Here is a 12,403-nt window from a genome sequence, read left to right as displayed (position 1 = left end):
TGAGAAAGGAAGGAAGGGGGAGGGGCAGTAGCTATAGCTTGGGCCCTAGGGCAACATTTGCCTGGAAGCATCACCGAGGTTCAGCACATCCTGCTCAAGGTAAAGAAGCTGGCCTCTGAACTTGGGTAAGCATGCTCTTAAAATTGTAGTTTTAACTGTTAATGATGAGATTTTGATTCTCTGTGTAAAGTCATTTGGAAATGCATTTAATAAAACTGAAGTCACCTGATTGGTAATGGGTTTGTTTCAAGTTTCAAATTGGTGAACTTTTTGTATCTTTTATGTGAAGCAACTTTTTATAATTTGGTTGTCAGGTACACAGCTAGGGATGGGACCTGTGATTTTATTCATACTGGGAATTAATGGATAAGGAAATTCTCTGCACCATATGGTCTTAAGAGAGGTACCAAGAGCACTGAGAGATTTAAAGGAACCTCAGTGGCTACACCCAAAAAAATCCTCTTCTCTTCCAGACTGAGACAAAGCACCTCCCATCTACCCTTTAGATTTTACAACCGGACAATGAGACTAGGGTCAGAACACCATCAAGCTTCAAAAACTTCTGAGAAAACTGAAAAACAGTATGGCAGAAATTAAGTATAGACTAACATCTTGTACCATATACCAAGATAAGGTCAAAATGGGTATATGATTTAGGACAGTGATGCCACAAGCAAACTAGGGGAGCAAGGAATAGTTTGCCTGTCATATCTATAAAGAAGGGAAGAATCCATGATCAGACAAGAGAGTTTTATCAGATGTAAAACAGATAATTTTGATTATGTTAAATTAAAAAGGTTTTGCACAAACAAAACCAACGTAATCAAAATTAAAAGGAAAGCAGTAAGCTGGGAAAATTTTTACAAGTGTCTCTGATAAAGGCCTTATTTCTCAAATTAGAGAACTGAGTCAAATTTATAGAAATACAAGTCATTCCCCGACTGATAAATGGTCAAAGGATATGAACAGACAGTTTTCAGATGAACAAATTGAAGTTATCCATAGTCATATGAAAAAATGTTCTAAATCACTATTGATTAGAGAAATGCAAATTAAAACAACTTTGAGGTACCACCTCACACCTATCAGACTGGCTAATATGACAGAAAAGGAAAATGGTAAATTTGGAGAGGATGTGGAAAAATTGGGACACTAATGCACTGTTTATTGGTGGAGTTGTGAACTGATTCAACCATTCTGGAGAGCAATCTGGAACTATGCCCAAAGGGCTATAAAACTGCACATGCACTTTGACTCAGTAATACCACTACTAGGTCTGTATCCCAAAGAGAAAAAAAGGGAAAAGGACCCATTTGTGCAAAAATATTTATAGCAGCTCTCTTTGAGGTGGCAAAGAATTGGAAATTGAGGGCATACCCATCAGTTGGAGAATGACTGAACATAAATGACTATGGTATATGATTGTAATGGAATACTATTGTGCTGTAAGAAATGATGAGCAGGATGATTTTAGAAAAACTTGAAAAGACTTACATGAACTGATACAAAGTGAAGTGAGCAGAACCGGGAGAACAGTGTACACAGTAACAACAATACAATAATATCATGTTATATTATATTATAATTATATTACATTATATTATGCTGTTACATGATATAAATGACATATTACATTACATTTTATTATATATCATATATTGAGTTATATTATAGCATATTTAGTGTATTATAGTATATTATACAATAGTACAATGATCAGCTGTGAATGACAGCTATTCTCAGCAATACTATGATCCAAGACAATTTCAAAGGACTCATGATGAAAAATACTATTCACACCCAGAGAAAGAACTTATAGAATCTGAATGCAAATAAAAGCATACTATTTTTCACTTTTTTGTGTGTTTTTTTTCTTTTGATCTGTATCTTCTTTCACAACATGACTAATATGGAAATACGTTTTGCATGATTACACATGTGTAATCTATGTCAAATTGTTTAACATCTCAGGGAGGCGGGACATAAAGAGAGAGAGAGATAATTTGGATCTCAAATTTTTTTCAAAAATGAATGTTAAAAATTGTCTTCACATGTTATTGGGAAAAAATAAAAAAATTTTTTAAAAAGAATATCGTCAGGCTTGCCCCAACTCACAGCAACATGGTTGACCAAGCAGTTGAGGGTTGGACCCACAAAAATCATTGACCTTGAACCTTTTAATCAACTATCTTTATTAGCCAACCTTGCTCTTATTCTACCTGGACTCATTCCCCAAAGATTAATACACTCCTACCCCTTCACACTCTTCCCATCTCTTGCCTGCCAACACCCGATTGCTAAAGAACAAACTTCTTTCACCAACCTTAGCTATCTGTTCCTTCATTCCCATCTCCTAAGCCCAACCCCTTTATGTCCCACTCCAGATCTAGTTACTTCTTCCACTGTGCCCTTTAGAATGCCCGTGCTGTAGACTCTTCATCTTAAACCTATTCACTTCTCAATCCTCCAGTCTATTAGCACTCATTCAGACTTGGCTCTCTCCTGTTGATCCTGCTTCCCTTGGCACTCTCTCCAGTACTGGTTGCACTTTCACTTATACTCCCTGACTCAGTGGTTTTGGTGGTAGAGTCAGAAAAGTCCTCCCCACCACCACCACATCCATTATCACTTCCAGATTCTCCCTTTAGCACCCTTAATCAGCAAACCCTCTTTTCTTGAGATTCATTCAATTCAAATTTGTCACCCAGTTCAGATTCTGGGAGCTGTTATCTACCGAATTCGAAGATACTTTCCCTCCCTTCTCAATGAATTCAGGTCCTGGATCCTAGATTTCCTCTCCACTCCAACTCTTTCTCTCATTCTAGGGAATGTGTGTGTGTGTGTGTGTGTGTGTGTGTACTAGGGAAAATACATATACACACACATATGCCTACACATACATATACGTATATATGTGTGTGTGTGTGTGTGTGTGTATATATATTTATATGTAGTGTCACGGCCGCTGCAGTGGTGAGCATGAGACCAGCTCAGTGCTCAGTAACCCGGAGACGCATGGATGAGGCGGGAGACAGCAAGGTGGCAGAAGCTCCTGTTTATTATAAGCTGGGTGTGACCTTTATAGCCCTCAAGGCACCTTGGGATTGTGTGATCAGAGCCCTACAGCCAGTCAGTAGATCCCCTCATAGCATGCATGCCTCGTGTCAGGGTCGTGAACAGGATGTGCACGGGAACGCTTAGCCAGTCAGAGGAGAGCCGAACCAGCCATGGCTGCTGCGTGTCCACAGAGGAGAGGTCAGTTAAGACTTCCTTGCTTTCACACAACAGACTGTGACCCTCAACTTCCTGCTTAGAAGCCAGGACTCTGATAGGCAGGGCGCAGCCCCGTGACAATTCCTGTGTCAATTCCCCCTTTTTGTTTTAGAGGAGCTGCCTATGCGGATGGATCTCTGTTTATTGAATGCTAGCAACTCTCTTTTATAGCCCTAGTGATGCCTGTTCAAAGCGTGATCCCCTTGTGATAGTCAATCATCAAGTCTGCTGGAGCTCGTGTCGGGACTCATCTCCCAATGAGAGGAGAGCCAAGCCAACCGTGGGAGCTGCGTGTCAGCAAAGGAGAGGTCTTGTGAGACTTCCTTATTTTTGCCACGCAACTATGTTGTGACCCTCAGCTTCTGCTGATAGAAGCTAGAACTCCCATGGGAAAGTTCCCTCAACAGAGCTCTCATGAGACCGTGAGACATTCACCCTAACAATTCCCCCTTTTTGTTTGAAAGAAGGCATTGTTGTGGGGGTGTGTCTTTCAACACTTGTAGCTGAGACATAACATTTTTGAATGTGGAAATCATTACTTTCAAGAGGCATCCGGCTATAATAGGCAAGTAGCATAAAAGTAAGCGCACTACAATAATCAATATAATCCAATACTCAAATGACCCCCACCAATTGGAGGCATTATCAAACCAATGTATGATTTTCTCTTTTGTTTCATCAGGATTCAAGGTTCAGAAGCCTTTTTTATTTCAGAGGTTAATCTATATAGAGTTTCAATATCAGATTCTATCATATTGTTTAAGAATAGACCATTCAAGTGGTTTCTGATTACTGTCCAGTTGTAAGTAAAATTGTCATGTGTCCAGAATCATGCCATGATTGAACAATAGTCCCACTTAAGTTCATGCAGTGGCGGTGCGCCGCTACACAGGTCTCCACATGAGGCCAGCCAGACCCAGAGTCACTGTTCACCTTACATTTGTCCAGACCCTCCGCGCGCAGGGAGGTGGCATTGGAGCAGGGCATCCCCTGTCCGCCAAGTAGGTGAATCTGGTGTGGCCCCATGCCAGGAATGTTCATGGCAAGGGTGACATTCTGCAGTTGTATGCAGCCCTCCACGTTGTTGGTGTGGGACCAACAAAGCAGCTGCCACATGGACAGTTCTGTGAAGTTGTATTTTACTGACGATGAAGTCGCATTAGTTTGTGTGGGGAGATCAAACTCATTCCTCTTTCTTTTGCTGGGTCTCCTCCCTTTTCTTCCTGGGGTGTCTCCTGAGTAGGGACAATCTTGAGAGTTTTCGTTGGCACCCACTTAGCTCCTTCACCTGTTGAGATACAAGCATACCCTGGTCCCCAGGTTAGTACCCTGAAAGGTCCTACCCATTCATTATTGGGATTTTTCCACAAGACCAATTTCTTTTTATCTGTGTATATTGTTGGGCCATCAGGAGTCAAGGTAGGTGAATTGTGAGGTAAAAAGAATTTCATAGCAGGGGTAAGGTCATTACCATCAAATTTCAAATAATTTATAGTATACAAGATTTTATTAATCTGTCTTTGAGGGGATAACCGCTCAGCTCCCCCTTTTTGTTTTTGAAAGAAAGTTTTGATGGTTTGATTCATTTGTTCAACAATGGCTTGACCAGTTGGGTTATAAGGAATACCATATATGTGCTATATGCCAAACTCTAGAAAAAAAGTTTGTAATTGTTTGGCAGTATAAGCGGGCCCATTGTCAGTTTTTATCACACATGGTGGGCCAATTATAGCAAAAGCATGATAAAGGTGATTAATAACATGTCTAACAGTTTCTCCTGTTTGAGGAGTAGCTATACAAAATCCTGAAAATGTATCCACAGTAACATGGAGGAATTTATGTTTCCCCAATGGTGGAATATGTGTAACATCCATTTGCCATAGAGAATAGGAAAAAGTCCTCTAGGACTGATACCAGAGCGAAGTGATGGTGAATTGAAAGGGACACATTGAGTGCACCTTTTCACTATATCTCTGGCTTGTTCTCTGGTTATGCCATAAAGGCGACGTAGAGACCTGGCTGACATATGATACTTACCATGTCCTTGTTGTGCTTCTTGACAATTGCCTATAAGCATAGAATCCACAATATTATTCCCTGAAAATATGGGACCTAAACCATCTGTATGGGATCTTACATGCATTACATACAGAGGATGTTGTCTTGATCTGATGCATGATTGAAGTTCATAAAACAATTCTGTTATTGGTGAAGCTTCAGGTTTGATATATGCTGTTTCGATGTGAGAAAGTACACCAGCAGCATAATGACTATCTGTAATAATGTTAATAGGTTGAGGTATTCTGCAAGCATGTAGAAGAGCATATAGCTCATTCTTTTGAGTGGAAGTGTATGGAATCTGTATAACTGTATGAATGTCTAAGTCAGGACAATATATAGCAGCTTTCTTTTCTTTAGTAGCATCAGTATAGACATTATAGCCATCAACAGGTGTATTCCTGACAATCTTGAGAAATATCCATTGCTAGTTGTTAAACCATTTTGCAAAGGAGTATTTTTGTCCTGCTTGAATATTACCTAGATTCAAAAACACAATCCAATTGTCATCACAATATAAAAGGGTCTCAAGTCTTTCTTTTGTAACAGGGACCCACACAGTGCCTTTCTGTCCACTAAGATGTAAAATGCGAAGAAGTGCCTTTTTAGCCAACATAGAGGCTTCTTCTAGATAACTAGTTAAAAGTCTTTTATTACTGGTTTTGCTGTATAACCATTCTATAATGTTTTCTTCTTGGTGAAGTATAATGTGTGGATGTTGCTGAGCCATTATCAATGTGGCTTCAATCTCCTTCTGTGGAGATACCCAATGGGTGTGATCTCCTAACTTCCTGATGATTTATTTTAAGCTTTGTTCAGCCTCAGGGGTCCATTTTCTAGGAGAATTTAAGCGAGGATCCCCTTTTAAGATAGAATATAAGGGTTGCATCTCCTCATTAGTAATGCCTATCTTTGGTCGTATCCATTGAATATCTCCTATCAATCTTTGGAAATCATTTAAAGTTTGTACCTTGTCTTGTCTAAGCTCAGGAGGTTGTAAAGAAGTCAAGCTGAAATCCCAGATATTGAAAGGGAGGTTGTTTTTGCACTTTCTCTGGTGCTATCTGAAGCCCTTTGTTTGTCAAAATAGATACTGTTTCTTGGAGTATCTGCTCAAGGACTTCTAAATTGGCATGACTATAAAGAATATCATCCATATAGTGCACTAAATAGGCTCCTTTATATTTGATTCTTAAAGGCTCTAGTAGGTCTGCTACATATCTTTGGCAAATAGTAGGACTATTTTTCATTCCTTGTGGTAAAACTTTCCATTGATATCTCTGAGCAGGAGCACAGTGATTTGATGTAGGTATAGAAAATGCAAAATACTTGCAGTCATCAGGGTGCAAGGGAATGGAATAAAAACAATCCTGAATATCAAGGATCCACCAGGGTTTATGTCTAGGGATCATATTTGGTGAGGGTAGTCCTGTTTGCAAAGGACCCATGTTTTCCATTCTTTTATTTACTTCCCTTAAATCTATTAACATTCTCCATTTTCCTGATTTTTTTCTTAATGACAAATACAGGAGAATTCCATGGACTAGAGCTTTCCTCTATGTGTCCTTGCTGTAATTGCTCTTGTACTAAAGAATGTAAGGTGGTGAGTTTCTCTTGTGTCAGGAGCCACTGATCAACCCACACTGGCTCTTTTGTAAGCCAAACTAATTTATGTGCTGTTAATGAAACATCAGTGGCCCCTATGAAAAATCTGTGCTGATTGTAACACCCATGTCTGTAAGAACATCACGTCCCCATAAAATAAGAGGTAGTCCTGCTGTGATATACGGACAGAACATGCCACTTTTATTGTCCTTTTCCCATGTGAGGGGACATGTAGAGATTTCTGTTTCTTGATTGCCTCCTATACCTCGTAAAAAGGTATAAGCCAATTCCTTAGGCCACCAAGGTGGCCACTGGTCTGCGGGGAATACTGATTTATCAGCCTCAGTATCAACTAACCCTGTAAATTTCTGTTTCTCTACACTTATAGTACATAGGGGATGGTCCATAGAGACTGCTTGTGTAAAAAATGCTCCTGACCTCCAGCCTGTCTGTGGGCCTTTTATTATGGTAGGATCTTCTATGTGGAATTCTGCAGTGATGGCGATGGCTTGAGCCACGCACTGTCCCCTTTCTATATAGGTATCATCATTGTTAGTGTTAATCATGGTGAGGTGAGGGAGGGAGCCTTTATACATTTGAATAACTGGAACTGCATGTGAATAGTGCTGATCTGGGGGTAATATGGTAATTAAGGAAAATTCTGGCCCCAATTCCTGTTGGTCCATGAGTGGGAAGTTACAGACAGCATGGGGTGGCAGTCTAAAATTATCTAAGCTTCTCGGTTTCAATACTCGAATTGTTTTTCTTGGGCAGCTAGCGTCATGTATTTCTTTCCCCATTCGTTTGTGAGAGGGTTTGATTCCTGTACTGTCATTCCCGTGGGACGAGTATTCAGGGCTCCCGCAGAGCCGCTGCGCCCGTTTCCCGACCTGCATTCAGAAGCCCAATGCCCTAGCTTTTTACATTTTGGACGGGGTATGGCAGGGCGTCTTTTGTTTGACTTGCAGTCTTTCTTAAAGTGCCCTTCTCTCCCACATTGATAGCATGTTTTCCCTGTTTTATCCCCTTGACTTATGCTCTGCTAGAAATTGATTCATCAACTCAAAGTGGAAACACTGAGTCCCTACTTTTTCACATCTCCTTATCATTTCCTGTAAGGTAGTGTCCCTAGGCAAACCTAGCATGGCTTTCTTACAGTCTTCATTGCAGTTTTCTCTAAGTAGTGATTTTATGACTATTTCAGTCCCTTCTACTTCTCCCATTGTTCGTGCGACTAGTTCCTGAATTCTAGCCTCAAAGTCAACAAAAGTCTTAGTAGGTTTCTGCCGGGCAGCGGTCATAGACTCCTTTGCCTGCCCCTTTTCTGGTATCCTAGACCAAGCTTTTCTAGCTTGTACTGCAATTCTATGATAGCCCTCCTCAGCATATCCTAGCTGTTGGGCAGTGGTAGCAAAATCCCCTGTACCACTCATCTGTTCAAAGAGGGCTTTTCCTTGGGGTTCAGGTGCCAATTGGTATGAAACCATACGGCCCTGATCTACAAATTCAGCCATCCAAAAGACAGCAGCTCCGGGCGTCAGAACTGCACGGGCTATTGCCTTCCAATCATTTGGACACAAAATAGAGTTAGAGATAACCTCTAATTGATACATTACAAAAGGTGAAGTAGGTCCATATTGGGCAACTGCTTGTTTTAATTGCAGCAAGGTTTTAAAAGGAATACTTTCATGCCTCCTCCGTACCTGTCCTGGGTTAAAGGGATCAGGTTCTTCAATGACTGGATAGAGGCCAATATCCCATTCACTAACATCCTCACCCTTTTCCTTTGCTTCTCTAATGCCCTTTTGTAATGGTGATTCTTCACCACTGGACTTTGTTGTGTGCACGGCAAGGTGGCCACACCCACTTCCCAAAGTCTGCGGTGCAGCAAGAAATTCTCTTGCAAGAAGCTTTCCTCTAACATCCTGTGCAGGAATATCTCTTGTCGGTGGAAATTCCTTACTATCCTGCTCCCACAATCCCCGATTCTCGGGAGGGGTAACTACCAAGTTTCTTAAAGTGTCCTCCAGCTCCCCCAAGTTTGGATACAAGTTTGAATAGTGTCCTGGGGGTGGCCAGGGAGGGAGGTCTGCGAGGTCCGTTCTTAGTTTCGGAGAGCAGGGTCTACTCGCAGAGGGGGAGGGGAGGGAGGAATCTGTCTGAGTCCAGACTGGAAAACACCGGACTTCTCTTTGCTTTTGATTTGTCAGAACCTGTTTTACAAGATTGTAGATGGTATAGTCTAAAAGCCTAAGTTTTCCAGGGCAAGTACCATCATACGAGGTCAGCTGCTCCCCAAAAATCTTCCATCTCCCTGGCTCAAAGCAACCCTGTTCCGGGAACCAGGGGGATACCTGAAAAGCCAACCTCACAAATTTTCTAAGATCTTTTAGGTGTACCATTATTCCCTCATTCTTTGCTACCGTATATAAAGCTCTGGCATAATTCTCCTCATCTGTGGGAAGGAGAAGCCCTATATTTTGCCCCATTGTGTAAAGCAAAACCTTTACCTTCTCCGCCCCCCAAGGATGGGAAACGTCTTGGAAACCCAATTCCTTCGGGCTGAAAGCTCGAAGCTTGCTGACTCGCTATTCATGGAGTTTTTAGACTCCACCCGTGGGGTATCTGTCAGGCTTGTCTTCGATCTGCCCCACGTTGGGCGCCAGTTGTCGTGGCCACTTCAGTGGTGAGCATGGGACCAGCTCAGTGCTCAGTAACCCGGAGATGCAAGGCGGGAGACAACAAGATGGCAGAAGCTCCTGTTTATTGTTAGCTGGGTGTGACCTTTATAGCCCTCAAGGCACCTTGGGATTGCGTGATCAGAGCCCTACAGCCAGTCAGTAGATCCCCTCATAGCATGCATGCCTCGTGTCAGGGTCGTGAACAGGATGTGCACGGGAATGCTTAGCCAGTCAGAGGAGAGCCGAACCAGCCATGGCTGCTGCGTGTCCACAGAGGAGAGGTCAGTTAAGACTTCCTTGCTTTCACACAACAGCCTGTGACCCTCAACTTCCTGCTTAGAAGCCAGGACTCTGATAGGCAGGGCGCAGCCCCGTGACAATTCCTGTGTCAATGTAGAGATAGATAGAAATAGAGATTTACAGATTGATTATTCTAACTTTCTAGTTTTTCAGCCACCTTAATTCCTACCCCTCCACACCACCTCAGCCATACACATGGATGATTATATACTTGCTGTCACCCACTAGTGTTCCACTGTCATGTTCGAGAACTCTGAATTTTCTTTATCTGACCACAATCTTTTTTCTATTCATCTCTCCCTATGCCTCATTCCTCCTAAACTTACTCTTTTTCCTTACCTCAGCCCTACTCCAGCTATTTTCTTCTTTCTTCCTAATCTTGACCTCTTGGCTAACTAGTTCAAGTCTAAACTATCCTCTACTCTTGAATTCCTTGCTCCCTTTATCTATCATTGATTATGCCTTGCCAAACCCCAGTTTTGAATGATTCCCATTAGCTGCCTCCTTCCCTCCTATTCATCATAGGATTCTTGACAGAACTGGAGGAAATCACAAAACCCTGCTGACTGGGTCCACTATAAATTTATACTAACTATGGGTCTTCACTACAGCAAGGCAATCTCTCTTATTCTTTATCCCACTTATCACAACAGCCTTTCCAAACCTTGCCTTCTCTCTTCAAACCTTCCAAATTCCCTTCTCCTAGGCTTTTTGCTGAGAATTCCACTCCATACTCCCCCCCACACACACACACACACATACACCAAACTAAGGACATTTGTCAGGAGCTCCATCTTTCCCCTTCTCCTCATCTCACATCCTTTTATCAAAATCCCCCAGTATCTCCTTCACTCCTGCCTATGATTATGAGGTGATGTTTCTGCTTGCCAGCCCTTCTTGTCTTTTCCCCTATCCTCCAGCAGATTACACCCACAACCACCACCACCACCATTACCACCATCATTCCCATTCTTTCTCTCTAATCTTCAGTCTCTATCTACTGGCTTCTTCATTGGAAAAAAAAAAACTTTCACTAAACCTTCTCCTTCACTTCTCAGGTAAATGCTTTGAAAAAGGTATATACTAGGTGCCTCTATTTCCTTTCCTCTCACTCTTTTTTTAAAAAATTCATTTTATTTTTAATTTATGGAATAAAACAAGCATTTCTATAACATAGTATAATAAAAAAAGATGATTGCACATGAAACTGCAACTCTATCATGTACAACTTGCTATTCCTTTTAAATGTATAATAAAGTTCTCATGTAAATTTCTTTTTTTCTTTTTTCCTTCCTTCCACCCCCCCAGAGATGTCCACCATTAGACACAAATGTATATGTGTGTGTGCACGTGCATGTGTGTGCATAAACTCATTCTATATATACTTCTATTTATCAGTTCTTTCTCTGAATGCAAATGATGTCTTCCTTCATTTGCCCTTTGTCATTAATTTGGGTATTTATAATAGTCAAAATATCTTATTCACTCAAACTTGTCCTTAAAGCAATACTGCTGTTATTGTATACAATGTTCTCTTGGTTCTACTCATTTCACTTTTCATTATTTCATGCAAATCTTTCCATGTTTCTCTAAAATCATCAAGCTCATCACTTCTTACAGCACAGTAGTATTCCATCACAATCAAATAGCACAACTTGTTCAGTCATCCCTCAATTGACAGGCATCCCTCCAATTTCCAGTTCTTTGCCACAACAAAGAGAGCTCCTATAAATATTTTAGAACATATAGGTTCTTTTCCTTTTTCCCTAATCATCTTTGGAAATAGACCTAGCAGTGGTATTGCTGGTTCAAAGTGTATAGACAGTTCAACAACTCTTTGGGCATAATTCCAGATTGCTCTCCAAAATGGCTGGATCAGTTCGTAGTTCCACCAACAATGAATGAACAACCTCTCTCTCTTTTCTAAACGCTCTGCAATCTGGCTTCTGACCTCACCACTCAACTGAAACTGCTCTCTCCAAAGTTACCAATTATTTCTTAATTGCCCAATCTAATGGCCTCTTCTCAATAAACTAAAAATACTGAAAAATAATCAATCAATAAACATTTATTAGGTGCCTACGATGTTCCGGGCACTGTGCTAAGCCTATGCCCATAAGCAATAAGTATCCTCATCCTTCTTGACTGTTCTGCAGTATTTGATGCTGCTGATTACCTTCTTCTCCTGAATATACTCTTCTTTCTTGGCCTTAATGACTGCTCTTTCTTGGTCCTCCTACCTATCTGATTGGTCCTTTTCAATTTCTTTTATAGGATTTTCATCCATATCATGCTCACTAACTGCAGCTCTATCCAAGGCCCTCCATCTTCTCTATATTATTTCACTTGGTGATTTCATCAGCTCCCTTAGGTTCAACCATCATCTCTAGGTAGACTATTCCCTGGTCTATCTATTCATCTCTTGTCTTTCTTTTGTCCTGCATCACCAACTAGTTGCCTGTTGGACATTTTGAAATGGATGTCCT

The sequence above is a fragment of the Vombatus ursinus genome, unplaced genomic scaffold (assembly GCF_900497805.2).
Source record: "Vombatus ursinus unplaced genomic scaffold, bare-nosed wombat genome assembly UNPS02014811.1, whole genome shotgun sequence".
Classification (NCBI taxonomy): Eukaryota; Metazoa; Chordata; class Mammalia; order Diprotodontia; family Vombatidae; genus Vombatus; species Vombatus ursinus.
This window is presented reverse-complemented; position numbering follows the sequence as displayed.